Source organism: Rhinolophus sinicus, chromosome 16 (genome assembly GCF_057876585.1).
Source record: "Rhinolophus sinicus isolate RSI-liver-muscle chromosome 16, RSI-T2T, whole genome shotgun sequence".
Classification (NCBI taxonomy): domain Eukaryota; kingdom Metazoa; phylum Chordata; class Mammalia; order Chiroptera; family Rhinolophidae; genus Rhinolophus; species Rhinolophus sinicus.
In genome coordinates, this window is record NC_142516.1 from 71098442 (window position 1) to 71120782 (window position 22341).

The following is a 22341-nucleotide window of genomic DNA, read 5'->3' on the forward strand; positions in this document are numbered from 1 at the left end:
AACTTTGGTAAGTTGCCACAAGAAGCTCTGCTATTTGGAGCCTCGAGAACGAAGGGAAGCACGCCCCACGGTCTCCTCAATGCGGAAACTTTAGAAAGGATGCAGAAAAACCACACCATGAATAACATTACCCAGTGAATGCAAGCCTGGGCTTCCAGCATCTCAAACACAAATCACTGTAAGTCAATTGCATTGATTCAAGCTGTGGTTCAGTGAAAACATTCCTACAGAGTAAATACAAAGATTATAATAGACTTGTTGAATCCACTGATACAATTTAAGGTATATAAATGAATGAAAGGGATTCATATCATCAGCCAATCCTCCGTTGACATTATGTCGTGTTACTACTTTGCTGATTAACACTGGCTGGCAGAAATTGTGATGTACGAAGTTTAGACAATTAAGTTCACAAACTCAACCTAGAAAAAGTGCTACATACCTCATTGCTGAATATCACTAGGGTCATCTTCAAAGTACTGCCCTTGGGAGGCTATTCACTGATGCCAGTGCCTAGTCTAACCTTCAAAGCAATTTTGGAACTCCTTTTCTGTAATGGCCAGCAGAGCTGTTGTCATATCACCCTTGATATCCTGAATGTCATCAAAATGTCTTCTTCTCAATATTGCCTTTATCTTTGGGTAAAGAAAGAAGTCATTGGGGGCCAGATCAGGTGAGTAGGGATGGTGGGTGTTCCAATACAGTTATTTACTGGCTAAAAACTCCCTAACAGACAGTGCCACGTGAGCTGGTGCATTGTTGTGATTCAAGAGTGAAAAGTTCAGGTTGTCCAACTTTTTCCAGCAGCCTTTTCAGCACTTCCAAATAGTGAATTTGGTTAACTGTTTCTCCAGTTGGTAGAAATTCATAATGAATAATTCCTGTGATATCAAAAAAGGTTAGGAACTCTGCTTCAGCAAGTTTGCGAACTTAATTGTCATAACTCATACTGTATGATAAGTCACAGACCACAAATGTTTGCTATTACTAAGTAAGGACATAGTCATAGGTTTAAAAATATTCATATTTTGGGCATCTTCTCAGAAGCTGAGATGCCTAACCAGAATACATATCTGAAGTGGCTACCATTGTATCTATGTAGAGAAGTACAAAGGGGAATATCTATAGCCTGCGTCTAGACTTTTCTCAGAAAAAAACCTCTGGTTTTATCCAACACATGAACAGCAGTCTGACTGAAAGAACAGCATCTTATTCCAATCACAATACTAAACCATTAAAAATAATAAGTAAAATATTTAACTTTAATCTATGCTGTAAAATGCACTCCTAGGTAATTAAATAATTGTTGGCACTAATTCCAGGTCAGTTAAATGGCAAAGCATATGATCTGTAATAGATGATCATAAGTCATTCTTCTTACTGCCATTATTACATATGCCTCAATGACAGCATCATATCATGAGCAGCACTTTTATCATCCTCTTTTCAAAGGCTAGTACACTAAGCCCAGACACCTCAAATAATTTACCAAAGTGACAGATGCAGTGAGTGTGAACCCACTGCAGGGACGCTGGCACTCCTGGGATTGTAACTACTAAAACTTTCTGCCTCACTATTGGCAACTTATGTGAGATGGATGAAACTCATAGCTTTTCAGATGCAAAGTGTCACCTCTTCAGACACTGGTTGATCCATGAATCCTTGGTGAGAAGCAGCTGGCCAGCCAACCTCACCAGGGAACATCTTTAGAGACAGGACTCAACCCTTTATGCAACAGCAGCCCATTCTGTTTGGGGAGAAATTCTAATTTTTACATTTTTTTCATTTACTTAAACTAAACCCATATAATAGTATTTTTAAATTCTTTCCCATATTAGATCATATTACACCCAATTGTCCCACGAACTCTTCTTGAGTCACAGCTATAAAAGTCTAGCCTCCCTTCCATTTGACAGTGATTCAGATATTTATAGAGAATTAGCAACATCTTTAGCACTTGCAAGTCTTATCTTCTCAAAACAAGGCATAGCTCATTCACCCAAATCTTTAAATTTCCACATGAGCATGTTTTCTCTCAGCAGTTATCCTTGTATGGATGCCCTTCAACTTGTAGCCTCATCTCCCAGTTTGGGCCGTGTTCTGTTCAGAGTACTGACCTGTACTTCACAGCCCTTTCTCTGTGCCGTACACCTATGTTAATGTCATTCACATTCTAATTACATGTTGGTCATCACACTGGTGGTGACATTTACCTTTTAAAGTTGAATCGGTGATTCTGTGCACAACACAAAATGTCTCTGCTATATTGACACAAATGTATCTCACTCTTTACTGATATAGATTAAAAAAAAAATCTGATGGCTTTAGAATGGAGAAAATAATTTTTAAAACTTCACCAAAGGTTTTGAGGCAATAAAGAGGAGCAATGAGAAATAGGTAAATGGATCAGTACCTGTGGGGGTTGTAGGAGGCTACGTTAAAATCTCCCTTTGCCATTTTAGATGAAGACTTGACAACATGGGCAAACGAGAAAGAAGCCAGTGTTGCGAGAAGAAGGGGTTGAAAGTGGAAGAGGAAATGAGCGTAATTGTCAGAAGAAGAACCTAGAGGATACATGATCTTTTCCTTCACGCTGCTTATTTATATGCTTTAAATTTTTGTTAAAATGAAAGTTCTCAGTGCAAACTTCCATAAGGCTATGATGTTTTTAAAAAACATATCAAAATCAAATGAAATATTAATTTTCAAATAACCTCTAGTCATTTAATACATTAATAGTGTGTTTCATTTCTTGTAGGTAAAAATAAAATCACCTCCGGTCAAGGTGCATTGGCATACAGGCGCTATTCTTTGGGTTCAATCAGGAATAGACTGGAGGACTGCACATAAATTCAAGCAGGGAAAAAAGAGGTTAATGTATCAGGATTATTTAAACTGGCGAAAGGAATTATAAAAGAATATACTAAGAAATGTTCAAAGAAGCAATTATACTTCACAGTGTCTTCAAATCACATCAAATTGATCAGATTTTAAGTGCCACTAAATGTTCTTTTTGATTGGAAGAGCCCTTTGATTGATAGTTTTGTGCTGTGCAAATGAGCAGTTTCTCCTAATTCCCTTCACATGACAATTATTCCATTCTTTCCCTATTATCTCATCCAAGTTAACATAATGGAGAGCCTTGTAAAATGTGAGCCATATGCCGCATCATACCGTTCATAATTTAAATTTTATTATGATGCTTTTATTTAAAAACAATCTGACCAATTCAATATATTCTGTGCATATTTAATTTGTCTCCTATTGCTCCTTGAAATATATTTCATTTTTCATTTAAGCTTATATTTCCATGCATGGAGAGTAAGAATTTCCTTTGGACCCAAACACACCATCCTTGACTGGTGTATGTGTGTTTGTGTGAGTGTGTGTGTGTGTGTCCACCATTTGTACTCAGGTAGACCATTTACATATTAGTCACGTCTTCCTTGCTATTATTATTTGTCTGATAGCATGTGAAACAGTGCTGGAAGCAGGCAAATTCCCTTTCTAGAAAACCCATTTTTCTGAAGGAAATTGTTTTGCTTCATTTCTTGGCCTTCATGAGGATAAAAGGGAGACAGCTCCATGTGCCTCCCTTTAGTTGCAATAATGTGGTCTATCTTAACAGTTGCTAGCCAAGCCTTAGCTTCCTGGATACCCCTCAAATCCTAATTCCGTTCTCCATAATTTTATGTGGTGAAAAGAGAGCAGTGATCGCAAATACTCAATTTACTCTCTAACAACTGAAAACAAAAAAGAAAACAAAAGCTTTGTTGTAATGCTTGGTAAAAGACTCCCAGCAAAGAAAAAAAGGTATAAAAACTCAAGAGTTTTCCCCAAAAAAGAAAGTCACCCACATCACACATCCACCTCTGAAAGGGTATGATATGGTTACTACTTTTATAATTGCAATTTTTAAAATATACACTGAGTAAACATTATGCCCTCCAAGAATAATGAAAACAAAAAAAGCCCAGAGTAACTCAGCTTCCACTTCAGATTAATAGCAATATACCTCCAATATCACTGCCCATATCATAAGTATTAATAAAGAAAACATCTTTATTCATACGTAATGTATAACATTTGAAAAGGCTAATATTGTGTTTAAAAGGCCAACAATCACTTGACAAAGATAAAAAGCAATTATAGACTATCTGAAACATATCACATGTAACATATATGATAGTTTTATAGAGAAAAATGTATAAGCCCAACAGTGGTATGTCAAAATCCCAATAACTTCCCCCAGTCACTTTGGAGCTAACAAACCAGAGGAACTACTTAATTAAAAATATGATTAAATAAAATAAAATTCACTTCCTGGTATCAAGAAATTAAGCCATGAGACAAAAAAAAAAAAAAAAAAAAAAGTTATTTCATTTCATCCCGAAAATACCATTAAAATAAACTTAGTATTTACCTTATGTGATAAAAAGTCCATTGGACACTTTAAAAGCCACAGCAACTCATGATGCAGCCTTCTGGTGGCACTCTTCAATTCCTATAAATAAAAAGAAAGAAGGTGAAAGAGAACATTTAGAGCAACATATATCATTGTAAAATTATGCTGATTAGCTATGAAATGTTTATTATCTCTCCACACTGCCATTTAAGAAACCTTCCTATATATTGCTGCTACAGATTTCGTTAAATGAATAATGTAGCAATGAAAATTATGTCCTCCTGGGATTTCCAAGGCATTAAGTCGACTCCAGATTACGAAACACTACAAAAAAGAAAACCACACCATCACATGTTACTTTGCTGAGAAAGGCTGTAGTACTGTGAAAATTAAAGCTTTTGTAATTGAAATCTTCTCTTATTACATATACATCACCCACGTAAACATTTTTTCGCCTTGACAGTGAGTTATAAGTAATGGGGGGTATTGCTCATTGTTTAGTTTTTACTAGTGATTTCCTTACTAGATTTTAGCAAGTATTCTTACTTTATGTCCCCAGATTTTCCTGGACAAGATTCATAAAATATGGCAAATGACAGTCATCCATCTGATAAGTTGATATGAAATATATAGGTATTTAAGTGACTTCTACTTCTAGATAACATACACTATGCACAACAACAACAACAACAACAATAATAATAATGCAAACTTTCACAACCTGTCTCAATTATCTATCAAAGAAACATTTTTAACCATTATGTTATCCCACCTACTTGCTAAAAGAGAAATAAAGTGGTAGGCAAGATATAGCAGTACCCTGCTGCTCTCTAATGTTACTTCTCTACGTTTATTCAATTTGGGCATAAATCTCAATGAAGCAGCACCACAGACATCTGCGCCTGCCTCCCACCACTTTTCTGAAAATCTCCAGTCCATTAGGAGGCAAAGAATATCATGGCAGGAACAGAGATGATGGGGCGGGAGCTCCTAACTGAGAAGTATAACTTTGTCAAGGCACGTGTAGGAGGCGAGAACAGAAACAAAGTGCTTCCTATCCCATTGTCAGAGGGATCCTCTGAGTCCATACTTCAGTGGCTAGATTCAAACAAATCACATTAGCAACCAATGTTTCGGAAAGGTACAGGCAGGAACTATATATGTTTAGTATATATAAATACTAAATATCTATACAGGAACCATATATTTATATACATTTATATATTATGTATATATTAGTTATAACTAATCATCTATCTATCATATATAACTATCATCTATCTATCATATATATATATATATATATATATATATATATATATATATATATGTAATTAGCTCCCTTAGCATGTGCTTCTTTGTCTCTTGTCTATTCTTGAAATTAAAACTCACTTTGAAGCAAAGGTGCTTTCTAGCCAAATAAATAAATTTTGCATGGTAATATATTCCATTACATTCTAGAAAGACATGAGAAGCTACATTTATGTTAGGGAGAAACAAACTTTGAAAGAAAGTGTCAACCACATCTGATAAGAAAAGGAGTAAAGTTCAGAGGAGTGGGGCAATAGGCATAAAAATACTGAAATATCAGGAATGGCTGCATAGCATTTTATGAATTTCCTGACATACTGCAGAACTATCCTGCTTTCTTGAAAACACGTCAACTGATACAATGTTGCATCATCTTCTAACTCTGTATTCACAATTGTTTGCCTTATTCTCATTTTGTTATTTATAACTCTACCATAAACAACACTAAATTTTTATTGGAGGCTCACTGTGACAAATCCCGTGATAGGCATTTTCATATACACATCTCATTTAATCAACAAGCTATACATACATTGTCATACTTTGTAGACAGCTACCCATTGTCTTATATATGTCTCAGCATAAAAATCCTAAATTGGAAGCTGCATGCTTCGTAGTGCCGTTTCCAACGAATTTTTAAGTTCTACATCTTTAATTTGCATACATGTTTTAGAATGTGTAAAGTGTTTGTTGAATAATTTAACATGTATATGGAATGTGAAAGTTATCAAACAAAATCCATCATTTTGTTACCCCAAACTTGCATTTTAGCATCCTGTTGGGGAGGGGGGATGATCCTGGAACCCTACAAGTCCTTTTGTTTATGATCACATTTAAGGATTAGATTTATGACACCTTTAAGGAAGAACAAATGTGTACTATATCTCCAACCGATGCATTTTAATTTTCTAATTTTGCTGGAAGAAGATAATTTTAACTAAGACCAAATATTGTTTGAGGGAGATGAAAAATAAGCTATGAAGTGAAAGTAAATGGTTTTAATACAAAAGAAGCATCTAGATATAAAGGACTAGAGAGACTAATTTTCTAAATTTAAAAAAAAAACAAAAAAACACAACAAAGTAGGGAACAGATAAGGTAGTGGAGAAAGAAGCTAGGGGAAATGTGTTGCTAAACCCATAAAAGTATATGTGTCTTTGGGGTATTTAGTCCTGTGAGAGTTGAAGGACTACAATTGTTTAAGTAGAAATTCCTTCAAAATTTGCTGCGTTATTAATTAAACATTGGAAGAAAGAAATGCAAAGCTGTAATACCTGAAAAAAAATTCAGTGGTTACAAAAATGAGGCATTGTACTCTGTACCAAACGGTAACAAGTAAGATGAAAATCCAGGCCCAGATGTGGTCCTACATCTTGTGACTCATTTGTCTTAACTTGGGGAGGTTCTTTATCACAAAATTATTTGCGAAAGTAGCAGGATGATATTAGTAATCAAGTAAATTGCTCAGAGGAAGAAGAGGGAAAGTATGCAAAATCAATTTCATAAAAATTGGAGCATGTGGTTCAGTTGAACTGAGGACGAGACTCAGAACAGAGAATCTGAGGAATTGTGCCCTCAACATTTTGACTGAGGCACATACTTTGAGATAAGTGATAATATCTAGAACACAAAAAATAAGGACTTGACGAATTTGCTTTTGCAATAGTAGAGAGAAGATAGCCCGGGCACGAGTTAAAAAAAAAAAAAAAAAAAAAAAAAAAAAAAAAAAAAAAATCTGCCCACCTGCTTAAGATGTTCAATAAAATGACACCTAAAGCAGGCAGTGTACCTAACAAAATCCAATTAAAGTCAATCTGGAAAAGATTTATAAAATATATACAGACCTTTTTTTCTTTAACCTTAGGTGTACAAATATTTTTCCCCCAAATCACATGATCAGTTATGGGCAGAAATCAAATAATATTTGCCTCTGGTTTCCAAGTAGGTTCCCTTTTCAGTACACAATAGCACCTCCCTTATTTCTAGTGTCTGTCTATAGTACAATGATTAGATATTACAGTTGAACCCCAAATGTGTATGAAGTGCTCAGCGGACCATGATTTTAAGTGCAGCACTGAAGTAATGTGTGGATTAAAATACAATGTACCTATCACAATCTCCAGCGTTTAGTGAGTGATTAAATGGCAGCTGCTATTGCTATATTATTATTAGAAAATGAGAGAAAATATGAGTAAGAAGAAGATAGTGGCAATGAGAGGGAAAAAAATAGTAAAGAGGGTCGATGAACACGCTGTAACAGAAATTTTAGAGGAATTAATATTTTAAAAAGAAAATCAGAGCTGACTGAATATTCATTCAAACAAGTGACTTTAACTTCAAGGTTAGAAATATGCAAATGGAATTTATAAAAGAATAAGTGTTGTTTTATTTACCTCTTTAGACAATGAGGATAATAATATCCATGGATAAGCAATATTTTAAAACTGATTCAAACTGTAAGTATATCTGTCAGGTTTATGGTGGTATGCTAGGGAGTATTTGAAAACAAAGGAAAAAAGAGTATCAGTCTTCCTGGAGTTTCCATAATATTTTAGAGGGAAAAATACATACCTACACTGTGACTATTTCTAGGTATGAATACCCTCTAGTTATGAATTTACAGCTCTATCTTTACAAGAGTTTAGGAGAAAATCCCTGGTTTAAATAAAAGGGTAGCTATTTTTATCATTCTTCTTTTCTCTTTTCCACAGCATTTTCTACTGATTTCTATACTTTATTTTAAAGTGGTGGAGAGGTGAAAGGCTTTTTTTTTCCCCCAGAGGAATACACAGTATTATGGCATCTCCTTTTAAAAGAAAAGTAACTCTTTCACTTAATGAATTTTTTATTCACTGTTATTAATACTTAGTATACAATAGTCTGTGGGCTCTGTGCAACCTAATTCTCTATGATGCATTTAAGAACCTATCTTTAAATACATTGAAAGAACCTACATAAATATTTTAAGAATACATATTTAAATATATTTAAGAACATACTGTGAAATAAATCGTGTGTGTGTGTGTGTGTGTGTGTGTGTGTGTATTGTATAACTCATCTGTTTGTTATTGTTGTAGCTTTCACACAAGACCACGTTGTATAGGGCATTAACACGGAGAGAAAATGATGTTGCCGAGTTTATCACAATGAAGAGCTTTGATCAATGAATTGTTTGGATGATCCCTTAAGACACATAACATAGCATCACCTAAGGAGCACGCAGTGGCCCATAACCTCTGACGTGGAATTGCACGTCATGTTGGAAAGCTTAGAGATGGCTAAGAGAAGTGGTGTGCCCTACACTGTGTGGGGAGAGAGAATCTATCATACACTGAGAAGATGGAATGTTTTAAATTAGTATATGGCATCTGCATCCTCTTCACATTCCTTTCTTTATTCATGAAATAGAAGGAATAAGTGAAATAACCTGTCTACTGTGTGCCTGTATATGATGCTTTAAAAACTTTGTTTAATTTATTTACCATACAATAAATCTTGTGAGATAGGTAGTACTGTCCCTGTACAAATACAAAACTGAAGCTTAGAAAATGACACAGTTATTTTTTCAAGATCACAGACTTCTGTGATATATATCACTGTCTCCATAATATCTACTATAGCTTTGACCACGGGAGTGGTTAGAACAAATGTTAAATTGAATGCAATGGTGCTTTATAAAACTTGGAACCTGTAATGAGTGCAGTTGACAAGAACTGGATGATTTAAGTGTTTTATTACCAACATTTCAGGATTGGTAAATAAAATAAAAGTTCTATGAATAAAAGCTTTCTCTTTCTTTTGTTTGTTGTTTTGGCTCTTGTTTGAAAGGCTGTTTATTAAAATGATATACAGTCTGTTTTCTGAATTAATGTTAAATTTTAGACTTACACTAGAATTTTTTATTAAGATTCATAAAAATATAACATGCAATATTTTAAACAGGGTGTTTTTGCATAAAGTACTAGCTTCTTAATAAAAACAAATAATATTTCCAACAAATTGACATAATATAAATGACATTTTCTGGAAATGTAAATTCATTCAACATTACTTTTCCATTAGGATAGAAAACAGATATACCATTTGTTTAATCTGAATTCTAATATAACAAAGTACCTATGTAATTCTTAATTTTAATATTATAAAACAGCTAGGCTAATACTAAGAATTAAGCTAGACAATTCATTACTCTAATATAGTAAGTTAGCTGTACTATTTACTGGGGCAATAGAAGGAATATAGAAAGGAAATAGGAGATAATACTTTCATGGAGTAGTTTTGACTCTGGCATTTACTAGAACTTTTTAATATTAATGTATACATTTTTCCAAATTAAAGAAAAGCGTAATGACGGTATTACTTGACTGACTTACTCTATAGAGATTCCACTGATAACATGTTGCCCTAGATGGCAAAAGAGACTCTTGCAATTACATTATACTAAATTCCATTTTAGTGTGAAATGCACATCACCTGTTCTTCAGGAAAGGAAAACAGTAATAAAAAGGGGAATGTTGACTCTCCTCTATTTTAAGTTGCCTGGTTTTAAATTGCTTTGTTTGGTGGCTCCCAACAGAATGACGAGGACTTCACTTTGGATTGCTTTTGGTGGCTTACATTTCCTGTTGTTCTTGACTTTCTTAGAGGTGTACGTGGTAGAGATATCAGCATTTTTATTTGCTTTCATCTTTCAAAACCCAAGAGTGAAAGAAATATCCTGTTATCTTTTTATTAGGTCCATCAAGTTAAAAGTTTTTTGTGCTTAAACTTTTAAAAAGTTGAAATTCTACTATGGCTACAAATTTTTGCAAGTGAAACATATTTCAGTTTGGTCTCAAAACGTATCTTTATAAAATATTTCTCTTTGAATCACACACACACACAGTAAGACAATTTTTATGCCTTTCATACATTAACATAATTATATTTAATATGCACCAAATGCCTACCATAAGCCAGGTATTTGCTAAGTACTTTACAGCCACTTGCTCACTAAATTCTCGAAACAATCAAATGACACTATTTTTATCCCAATTGAAAGATGGAAAATTGAGGCATAGAGATATTCACTAATCAAGTAATTAACAGACTTGGAATTTAAACCAAGGAAGCATAACTCCCGTGCATGAGCTATTAACAACAATGCAATACTACCTCTGATTAAAAGATAGTAATAATGGCATTCTGACAAGAGTACACATGAAAATGTTCCTTTACTATCTTAACCACACTTAAATCAAAGCTATCAAACCACAGAAGTACATGTAGGGTGGCAGAAATAGTTTAGTTAATAATAACAGAGCTGAATTAGTTCACCGCACAATGTCTGCTAGAGTACCAAACACAGAAAACCAGTCAATAAATATTTGTTGTATGAGTGAATTAACAAATAAATGATGAAATGTATGTGAGCTCTGGCGTGTCTACAAACCCGACGGAAGTGCCAGCTCCAAACACAGTAACCAAGCGGCCCAGTCTGGATGCAGTACACACCTTCCCTGAGGCCACACCTCCCCTTCTTCACCTTCATCTCCACCTTCCAGGACTCCCACATAGTCTCCTGAGCTTTAGTAACCTGTGTTCCGTTTACAGCTGCCTAAATTTATATTCATTAGGTCCTTGTTCTATGCTATGGTGCTTCTAATAGTACATAGTTTAGGTGGAGCTAAATAAATACTCACAGAAGGAATCAGTTGAATCAATGCATGAATCTATGAATGCAGAGAATAAAAAATTTAAATAAAGAAAATAATATGGATCAGCCATTTAATAAATTAATTGCAAATGTGATTCCAGTTAATATTGGTACATTTTAACTGAGGCTTTTGAGAGAAATATCATGATTCAGGATAATAATCCTAGTCATGAGAACATAAGGCAATAATACCATACATCAGAAATCCAAACCCAGAAGCCATTGTCATTGTCCTGGGTTCTTCCTCTCTCACCTCCTCAAGTGCACCCTGAATGCATGTATGTACTATCACCTTTACTGCCACCCTGCAGTCAGAGCCATTATCTGTCTCCTGGATGACTCTCATGGCCTCCTAACTAGTCTTTCTACTTATGTGCTTGTCCTTCCAATCCATTCTCTATATTCTAGAATTATCTTAAAATATCAATGGGATCATGTCTCTCTATAAGTGACTTCCCTTTGTCCTTTGGAGATTTTTACATTATTTTTTCCCATATGCATTCTCTCTCTCTCTCTCTCTCTCTCTCTCTCTCTCTCTCCCCCCCCCCAACTTCACTTCTCCAGTCCTACCTCCTGGCGTTGTCTCCCTCATGCTCAGCCTCGATCTGTGCTGAGAGCTTGGCCACACTTCAGCGTCCTTACATGCACTAGTCCTCTATTAGAGCCGTCTTCTTCCTGCTCTTCCCCTCGCCTTTTCATTTTTACATTAGGTTTCAGCTTCAATGTCACTTCCAAATGTATACCTCATTCTAAATGGGAGTCCCCACTGATATGGCTTCCTCAACTTTTCCTCCTCCCTGTCATTTCCCATAATAATGTAATTGTTTTGAGCTCAAGATTTGTGTTGAACACAACATTGGACAAGCTGTTCATCCTTGCTATGCCCCAGTTTCCTTATTTATAATATGAGACACAATATTATTTACCTAAAAGGATGGTTGTGAGAACTAGTAAGTGAGTTAATACATGTAAGCACTCAGAACAGTGTCTGACACATCAGTAATATATATGAGCTATTATCATTCAGTGAAATTTTATTTATCCATGTACTCATTTGATATTTTGCCTTTCTCATAAACATGCAAATTCAAGGTGAGCAAGAATGATAGTTATATCCTTACCACCACAGACTTGGTGCTTCTAATAGTACATAGCTTAGGAAGAGCTAAATAAATACTTATAGAAGGAATCAGTTCTATCAATGCATGAATCTATGAATGTGGAGAATAAAAAACTTTAAAAAAGAGACAATAATATGGAGCAACCATCTTTGGGCAGGTGGGTCTTTAATGTTCAAAAACTTATACAACATTGACCTGGAGATAATATGTAGCAGCATGTTTCACTTGTTTAGAAAGTTGCCTGGACATAAAGAAAATATTAATATTGTACCCATTCAATTGTTCTCAATCAAAGGTATTTGAGAATTAACTAAAAACACCAGAAACAATTCTTGGGAGGTTGTTTCATCCCCATCTATTTCTGTCATTGTTGGGCATTAATGAATACAGAAACTTTTGTAGCTCTCAGGAAAATGTTCTGAGTTTTAAGAAAAAATCATTTCACGATTATCAAAGTTACAATACAGTTCCTAGAATGAGACTTTACTCCAAGAAAATCTCAAAACCCAGTTTCTCACATCCTCTAACTTTGATTCTGATCTCCTTGAATTGTTGTTTTAAACTCCTAATGCATAATCAACAAAGATGTCCTGTTGATACATTTGAGAAAATGACTGCTATGACACTGTTAAAAAAAGATGATGTAAGACCCCCATAGCAAAAAATGATGTTAGATACCTCATGTTCATAACTGTTACGATATCCATTTAAACATAGATTTGGGGATAAAGGTATAAAAGGAAAGTGTGCATATCAAGTCCTCTTGAGTTGCTTTTTTTCTGCTTTCTTAGAAATAGTCAATTGGTCCTTTAATATCTTATCATTAACAACTCATCTTGGCAAACACTCTTTAGACAGTGTCTGTATTTAATCTTAGTTTCCTTCTGTAAGACCAGAGCAGAGGTATCACTGTGTATTATTTAAGAACTGGGCCTCTGGAGTCAATTTGAATCATAATCAATCCTAGTTTCTTCTGACATAAATAGTGTTCCTTTTATAAGATAAGATATTGAAAAATATATTGAACAATATTGTTGAACAATTCATTTATTCACTATATATTTACGGAAGAAATGTTTTGGGAAGGGACTGAGACTGAAGAGAAAAACAAGGCAAGTTGTTCCCCTGGAAAAATCACAGATCACAAACTCTGCTGTATCAGATACACTAAAAAGTCTTCTTTATATAGTCTGGCATACCTAAGTTGTATGTAGGAGATGCCTAGTGATGACTAGCTGTGTGTCAGATACCCTACAACTTGTCTATTAATGAGCTCATGAGATAGGTGCTGTGATTCTCATGTGCAGAAAAGGAGCTCCCTGAGCTCAGAATTCAATAGCCAATCTCCCTACTTTATTTAACTAATAAGTAACCAAGTGCAGTTTCAACTTTGTACTTTTTTATTCGAAAACCCAAGCATTTTTGACTCAGCCTGTCTTTCTCTAAAATTCCTGACAAAGTTGATAGAAGACTAGGAACCAGAAGACCATGAGGAACAGCTCCTTTTAACTTCTTCCTCTGGGAAAGGAGCAAGAGAGCACAATCCAACCCCAACCAGTGGTGTTCTCACAACAGGCATTCCAACGAACTCTTCAAAGTCTCTGTATCTCATCAGCATTGCCTCAGCCCTTTCACAGAGGCTAATAGAGAAGAAAGGGAAGTGGGAAATTAAAAAAAAAAAAAAAGAGAGAGAGCAAGAAGGAGAGAGGGATATAGAGAATGTCTGCGTAGGGAAAGGGATGTCTGGCTGCTGGAGCTGATGATGCACTTAGAGAGCCAAACCTACACTGGATGAATCAACTCCCGAGCCAGAGTCACATCTCTGCAGAGGCACCATATTTACCCAAAATGTGTTCCTTTCACTAGAATAGCTTAGCCTAAGTAGTATCTGAAGAATTTGAAAGAACAATCTACAGAGATTAGGAAGTAGAGTGTTAACTCGAGAGAAATAGGCTCAGTGAAAATTTATGACTTCATCATTTATAAAATAATTGTCGTGTAGAAGGATCCATAAAATAGCCTGATCTCAAATTATATTTGAATCTCTCCGGAAGTAGAGATCCAGAGGAACTAAGTAACTTGCTGATAGCAAGCTGAGCTGGGAGTAGAACCTAGGTCTCCAGATCCATCGTGAGTGTTCTCGGAGTTATCTCATCCTCAGAGGCCACTGTTGCCAAAGCTTGAACGTTATGTTCAGGTTTCTATCCAGCTCTTTCCTGGGATGACAGATCCCTGAGCGTGACACTACCCAGGAAAGGAGCTGCAACCCTTTTTAAGAAATGGGCCTGTGAACTCATGACGGTCTCTCTCAATGATGCTGCTCAGTTGTCTGCACACTGGGAAAACATTGCAACCCTGGAGATGACTTCAAAGCAGGTAGAAAGGGGCTCAGGGAACCACACTGACCTTTCCTGAATCTGTTTCATATTTTCTGGACTGTGTCGTATTGGCACATCAGTGGGTTTGTCAAATCTTTGCTTTACATTTTTACTTCTTACAAAGTAATCTATCAATGAAAGGGTCATAACCAAATTCTAGATTCAATTTTTCTAGGTCATCTTTTAGGCTTTGTACATAGTTTTTCTTATTACAGGATATTGCTTAGGGATCTTCAGGAGGTTTTAATGTACTTTCCTGAAATTTTTCTTTATATCTCTATTCATTTTGCCAAATACTTTTATAAGACGGTTTCATTACGATGGATATATTTCTATAGTCCTGAGTCTATATTTTGTTTCTCAGCAATATAATTTGAAATTAATAAAAACATTAGGGAAATGTTGGTCATTCTAAATACATCATCATATGTTTAAAACCATTTGTAAAGATTTATGGAACTATATTAATTATGAGGACTGACAAGTTAGATTATTTTAAATATATTCAATAGGAATTCATGCAGAATAAATAATAGGAATAATTTTATATTAAAACTTAATTATAGAAAGCTGATTCTGTTTCTATGGCAGATCGATGTTTATTATTTAAAAAACACATTGATGAAAAAAAATTCAATTTTAAGCCAAGCTACAGTGAAATATCTTTAAATTAAGGGTAGCTCTACACATACTCTCTGATGTAAATTATGCAGTTAATTGGTAGAGTGATAAAAATTAGAGAAGAGCTACAAAGAATGATTTTACATATTCCCACCTCCCCCTGTCCTGAGATAATAACAGAAAGAACCCAATCCTATCGCTAAACATCCTACAATCTATTTCTGATATTTTTCTTTTGTAAATAATAATTACATTTTGGCTTTTTTCAATTCTGGAATTGGAAACAACCTTGATACAGTAATTATTCAAACCCAAGGATATAGGCAAGACTGAATTCAAAAGTTCTGAATGCCTGTTGCCTTAGTTTTAAAAACGGTCTTCTGAAAAAGTCTCTGGTATGCTCCAGTAGTTATAGCATTTATTTATATATTTCCAAATGTTACACCCCAAACCTTGCTCACTGCCTTACCAAAACTTCATATTAAATCACTGTGCTATTGCAATATTTTACTGCTAGTAACTGATCAAAGGACTGAAAGGAATTTCTGAAGTCATACAAGCCCCCTCCAGGCTGCAGGCAATTACCACCAAGCAAGACGAATGAGCCCACCTGAATGTGTACCCAGCTTTCGTGCCAGCCCCGTCCTGTGAACTACAGACTGATCCCTCGTCTGGCACATCTTTGATATCTGTCTGGTTTTGCACTGTGATCCTTCTATTAAAAAATGACCTTTCACTGGTTTTTCATGAAAAGAGCATAAGGATTTTTTGTTGTTTTTTTTTTACAAATTTCCCTAAGTTTCATCCTTAAGTCAAGCCTTCTAAGCCCCTTATCCCAAGCAATCAGAATATTGCCCATTCCCTCCTCTGTTCTCCCAAGCAATCTGAAGCATGCCTCTATTATCACACTTACCACATTGTAATTATTTATTTAGATAATATTGAACCATTAATCACAAATTAGAACTTCCTATGCTTCTACCCCAGTGCCTACCATATAGCCAGGGCTCAATAATTGTTTGCTGCTGAAATAATCATGTTTATAATGTATCTACAGAACCAAAATGAAAAATCTAATGTAGAACGCAATCAAGCTTTGTCAAGAAAGTTTCGTCATTCACTCATTCAGCATCTGCTATGTGGCAAGCACGTCTCAGTCCTCTGTGCTTTCTGTAGAGACAGCCCGAGAAAAACTAAGACTCTAGTCCATGGTTGACATTCATCAAATGTTAATGTATTTCCTTTTGTCCTTCCTTTTCCCTCTTTCTGCAGCCACTTCTCATATAAGGTCAATTAATATATTTGTACTCTTATTCTTTAAATTCATGTAAGGATTTATTAAACTGTTGCGTCTCTTCTTTCAATTTTTTGGCCTTTATATTTTAAACCAATTTCTGTATCCATTTCTTGTAGGACTCTTTTATACATAGAACAAATGAAAAATAGCTACTCGTAGTCTACACCAAGTTCTTAAAAGGTTATTGTTTTCATTCTTACATCATTATTTTTAATCTGGCTCTTCATTTCAAATATCATCCCCCCCCCCCCCCCCCGCCTTTCTGGTTATTCCAAGTTCTCCAGTGTAAAAGGGACAAGACTCTCATGAAGTAATTCACAGGGATATGCAAGTGACAGAAGTGTGACTCTTCGCAAGTGAATATTTTTAAATAGGGTATCAGCTATTAGTAATCAAAGGACACGAATCCCTGATGGAAAATGTCAGAGTCCATGGCACCTGGTGGAGAGGTAGGAGGTGGAGGCACAGTGGTTCACAGAAACCTGAGAGTCAGACAGACCTGAGATTGAATCTCAACTCTACCACTTACCAGCTGTGTATTTTGGCAAGTTGTTTAACCTCTGAGATTCATAAAGTCTTCAATTTCAAAGGAGGAATTATGCTATCAAATAGGCATTAATTTATACAAATTCAAAAAACACAGCGGTTGGTAAACAGTTAAGTACTCAATTGGCAGCTTTATTTATTAGTTACATTATGATAACGTTAAAAAAAATATCCTAGTTTCCATTAAATAAATTTCTGCTTTCATATTATTATACAGGATAGAGTTACTTATGAGAAAAATCTGCTATTTTGATGTTCCATTGTTTTTTTTAAATTTTAAATCTATTAAATTGCTATGTTTCTGGAATCATATTATATCACATCTCTCTAGTAATTGACCCTCACATAGACCTTTCATTTTTTCTAAGTTTTAGTCATTTTGGAGAATGACTCCCTCATCTGGAGGTACTCCCTAGAACCCCTCAAAGTGAATTTTAGATTATCCTCTTTAGTTATAGTCTGCATCAGAGATCATAAACATGCCTGACAGATTTGGTAACAAATTATCTGGCTATTTATTTTTACGTTGTGTGAGTGTGTATGTAAGTCTGTGGGAGTGTGGGAGTGAGTGTGTGTGTGTGTGCGTGTGTGTGCGCGTGTGTGTGTATGTTTGTAAGTCTACACATACACATTACCTTACCATTCCTTAAATTCTGTTATGAACACTCACTTGAACCATTACCTGTAGCGTCAGTACTAAAAGTCATGCCTGCATTCTAGAATTCATCAACCTGGGTGCAGTGTGGCTTCAAAATAGTTTTATCTATGTGCACACGCATGTGGTGTGAGTGTGAGGGAGGTTGGTGTGGAAAGTGAATAAATAATTAAAAGTTCTAGCAGTATGAACCGGACAGATTTTTTTTTTTTTATCGGGGTGAGAATTGTTAGTAAAGTTACATAGATTTCAGGTGCACAATTCTGTAATACATCATCTATATCTCACATTGTGTGTTCACCACCCAGAGTCAGTTCTCCTTCCATCACCATATATTTGATCCCCCTTACCCTCATCTCCCACCCCCCAACCCCCACCTCCCCTTGCCCTCTGGTAACCTCTAAACTATTGTCTGTGTCTATGAGTTTTTGTTTCTCATTTGTTTGTCTTGTTCTTTTGTTGTTTTTGGTTTATATACCACATATCAGTAAAATCATATGGTTCTCTGTTTTTTCTGTCTGACTTATTTCGCTTAGCATTATACTCTCAAGATCCATCCATGTTATCACAAATGTTCCTATATAGGAACATTTGTGAACCAGACAGTTTTATAGCAGCTTAATTTTCTTTCCTTTTCCCATTTTGTTGCACTGTGTGGAGAAGAAGAAATGGGAAAATTAATCAGGCCCTAAGACCTGATCATTGGACAGCACAGGTAAAGATCCCTAAGCCTTACATTTTCCTGATATAATTGATGAAGACATTCTAAGCACAATATAAGTCTTTGTGCTGAGCATAATATAATGCAAATGCTTGACCAGATGATTTTGTAGAGCAATATCCATTTTTTAAAATTAAACAACTGACATTTTCAATGCCCAAAGGCTCTGGTACTATACAGATTATTGATTAAACTGACATTTTAAAATTACTATAGTGCAAAAAAAAGCTCATTAAAATAGAAAAATAAATTTTGGGGGGCTTTTAATAGCTGAAAAATAGCCCGAACACTAATAGCGCAAATGTTTGACTAAAGCACCAGGTGGAAATTTGTATCAATACTCAAAGGTCCTCAAGCAAGATTTCGTTTCATGGGATTGTTTTCAAACCACATAGGTATTTTTACCTATTACGGATCTTCAACTCTTAGACCTAGTCCTGTACTTGACTACTCTCTAGAAACAATAACAAGCTTCTAAATGAACTTCCACACCCACTGAGCCTTTTTGTCTGGTAAGTGAAGCTTGCTGGAATATTCATGTCAGCTCTTTTGTTTTCCTTAGTTTAAATTATACCAGAACAGATTTTAGTAATCCCCTCCAGTGACACAAGTATCTAAACATCCATGATCCATTGAAGATCCAATTTTAAAACAATGGGATTCATGTTGAATATACAAAAAAGATATCTTTAAAACATCTACCATTTCAAATTCTGAGTCACACTTGTAAAGTATTCAACTTAACAGGGGTGAGTCGCTACACTACTTTTCAAGGGATTTGCATTATTGATCAAATTCAGGGGAAGACAAGTTGGGGACAATACAAAACTACACCTGGACAATGATGAAAAAATAAAATTGGATTAAAAGGAAACAGTGTAACCCACAAACTACCTGTGGAAGTTGCGCAAACTATCTAGGTTAGGAAATACCGATTTTTTTTATACCCTAGACAACGTATTTAGGGCTAAGCATAGCTTACTATAGGGGAGAAATATGAATGATACTGTACTAGAGAGAGTTATTTTTATATTCTCGCATATACTGTTTATTCCTTTTTACAAGGGTAGGGCTTCATTTTCACCACAACTAAGTTTGACCTCAAGTTAATTTTCAGAGTTCTGTTTGAAGTTTCAAATAATATACTTAAATAGCCGTGTCAAGTGAAATACCTTGGCCATTTTTTAAATACCAAAGGTTGAAATTATGAGAAACAGAGACTATCATGAATACTGTGCCAGAGGCTCTTCTGTAATATGTGTTCTGAAAAAAAGTAAGAGAGGGAGAGGGAGAGAGAGAGAGAGAGAGAGAGAGAGAGAGAGAGAGAGAGAGAGAGAGAGAGAGATTCCTGAGAGTCTTCTCTCCTCACCACTTATTTGAATGAACATATGTAGGTCATTCATCCTTTCTCTCTCTTTCTCTCTCTCTCCCCCTCCCTCCTCCCTCTCTCATTTGTCTTATTCCACATTGTGCTTGTTACTCAATCTATCATGTTAATCTTTGCATGTTCTTTGCACATGGACACAATAAATCAATGTAGGCTAAAACTAAATCACTGTGTATGCAAATGACCTAACAATTACAGTGGGGATTTTGTTTATTTTGGTCTAAATGGAAATGTGCAACGAACAAATATCATTCAATATTTCGATGCTAATTCTACTTTCTTATTCCCTGAAACAGGTTTATACAATCACTTAGTTTTACTGCAATAAGATCTAATGATTATGCCAAATACCACAAATTGAAAAGCTGCCAAGTAACAGTTATCAGCATGGACTCAGTAAATGGGGAAAAAGAGAAAGATGTGTTAGCCGCATAAAGCATGGGAAAAAAGTAAACGGGGGGGAAACTTTGAAAACATTTTAGTTCACTTTTAACAATCCCCTGAAATTTGAACTAAACTGTCGTCTCTTAAAGTCGCTGTATGCTCATTCCTATAATTACACATATAGTCAGAACTGAAGCTTCACTTACACAGTTGCTGCAGGCCGCAGTGAGCACTGCAAAACAGAAACACATTACCTCTGGCAGAGTGTATCGCAGTGACCCTATTAAACTCCTTTAAGGATTCACTTTACGATCTCAGCTCATTAGTCCCCTAAATAGCATTTGTCGAGACGAAAGGGAACACTTAGAAGGAAAGCCTTCTCAGTCAAATATGAACTGAGCCAAGAAAAAGCCCAGAAGTTATCAAAACAAAGCTTTGCAAGTTTGGAATAAATTAGCTTGCTTGGCCACAAACTGAATAATGTTCCTGTGTTTCTTTCAGTGCCTAAACATAATCTATTCGCCGCAGGCTTTTTTTAGACCAAAAATCTCATGCTGCCAACGGTTATCTGTAACTCCTTTAAATGGAGAAGTGTCACTGCTTCAATTGACTTGGTTTCAACTAAGGGAAATTGCCCTCCGAAGGATGCAGGTGTATCCATCATTCAAAAGCCCCAAAAGGTATGTTCCTCATTTAAAACTAAACTCACTTAAGCAATGAGAACTAATTACCACATTAATTTATTGTCAACACAACTAAGTACAGGCAGGCAGACATAATAATATATGTGTAAACTACTAACCAAGCGAAATAAAAAGGAAGCTCTAACGTGAGTCCCCTTCTTGGTACAGTGCAAATATAAAAGCCGTATTTTAGGTTCAGTTCTGTTGTTTTATTAATATTATGATACAAATGTCTGTGTCCATATATTCCCAGAATGCTTTCTCTGCCTTTCCTTATGCCCTTAGCTCATTTTGGTTTCTCCATGTGTGTGGGAAACCTACTCCAGGGTGTTCTCCCATAATCCTCATCGCCTGGTGTTCATGCCCTTGCAAAATCCCTTTCCCTTGATTGAGGGTGGGACTTTGTGATTTGAGTCTAACTGACAGAATATAGCAAAGGTGATGGGATGCCAAGTCTCTTCCACAATTATATAAGACCCTGTTGTTTTTTTGTTTTGTTTTGACATCAACCCTTTTTTTTAATTAAATGTATTGGGGTGACAGTGGTTAGTAAAATTACGTAGGTTCTGAGTGTACATTTCTATAATCCATCACCTATATATGACATTGTGTGCTCACCCCCCAGTCAGTTCTCCCTCCATCTGCCTTACAGCTGACTTTCTCCAGTCTGTTCTAGTCCTTGCTGCCTTGAGAAGTGTGTAAGCAGTCCTATTAGGGCAGCCCGCATGGCAAGGATCTGTGAGTACTGTTTAGGAAACTGAGCAGGCGTTAGGAGCTATAGGCAGGCGAAAGAGGCTTAGGACGGCCTCCAGTTACAGCCAGCAGAAAAGCCAGGGCCCCGGGTCCTACAACTACAAGAAAAGGAAGATGTCAACCAATTAAATAAGTTTGGAAATAGATTTTCCCCAATGGAGCCTCCAGATGAGAACACGGGCCAGCGAACCCTTTGCTTTCAGACTTGGATGACCCTGAGCAGAAGGGACCCACCTAAGCTGGGCCCAGACTCCTGACTACTATCAACTGTGGGATAAAAATGTGTGTTGAGTTGTTTTAAACTATTAAATGTGGGTGATTTGTTATGTAGCAACAGAAAACTAATATAATGGATATCAAGGTAAGATAGTATCACTCACGGGT

The 22341-nt window shown here is 35.7% G+C and overlaps 1 protein-coding gene across 5 annotated transcripts in view; it reads right to left on the bottom strand.

Annotated features, from left to right (window-relative positions):
• LINGO2 (leucine rich repeat and Ig domain containing 2) overlaps positions 1–22341 on the bottom strand; it is a 1141972-nt gene that overhangs the window by 639873 nt on the left and 479758 nt on the right. For all 5 annotated transcript variants that reach the window (XM_019736291.3, XM_074330289.2, XM_074330290.2 and 2 more), the window contains exon 3: positions 4424–4504. The gene's annotated coding sequence lies outside the window, so the exon portion shown is untranslated. The remainder of the gene's footprint in view (positions 1–4423; positions 4505–22341) is intronic.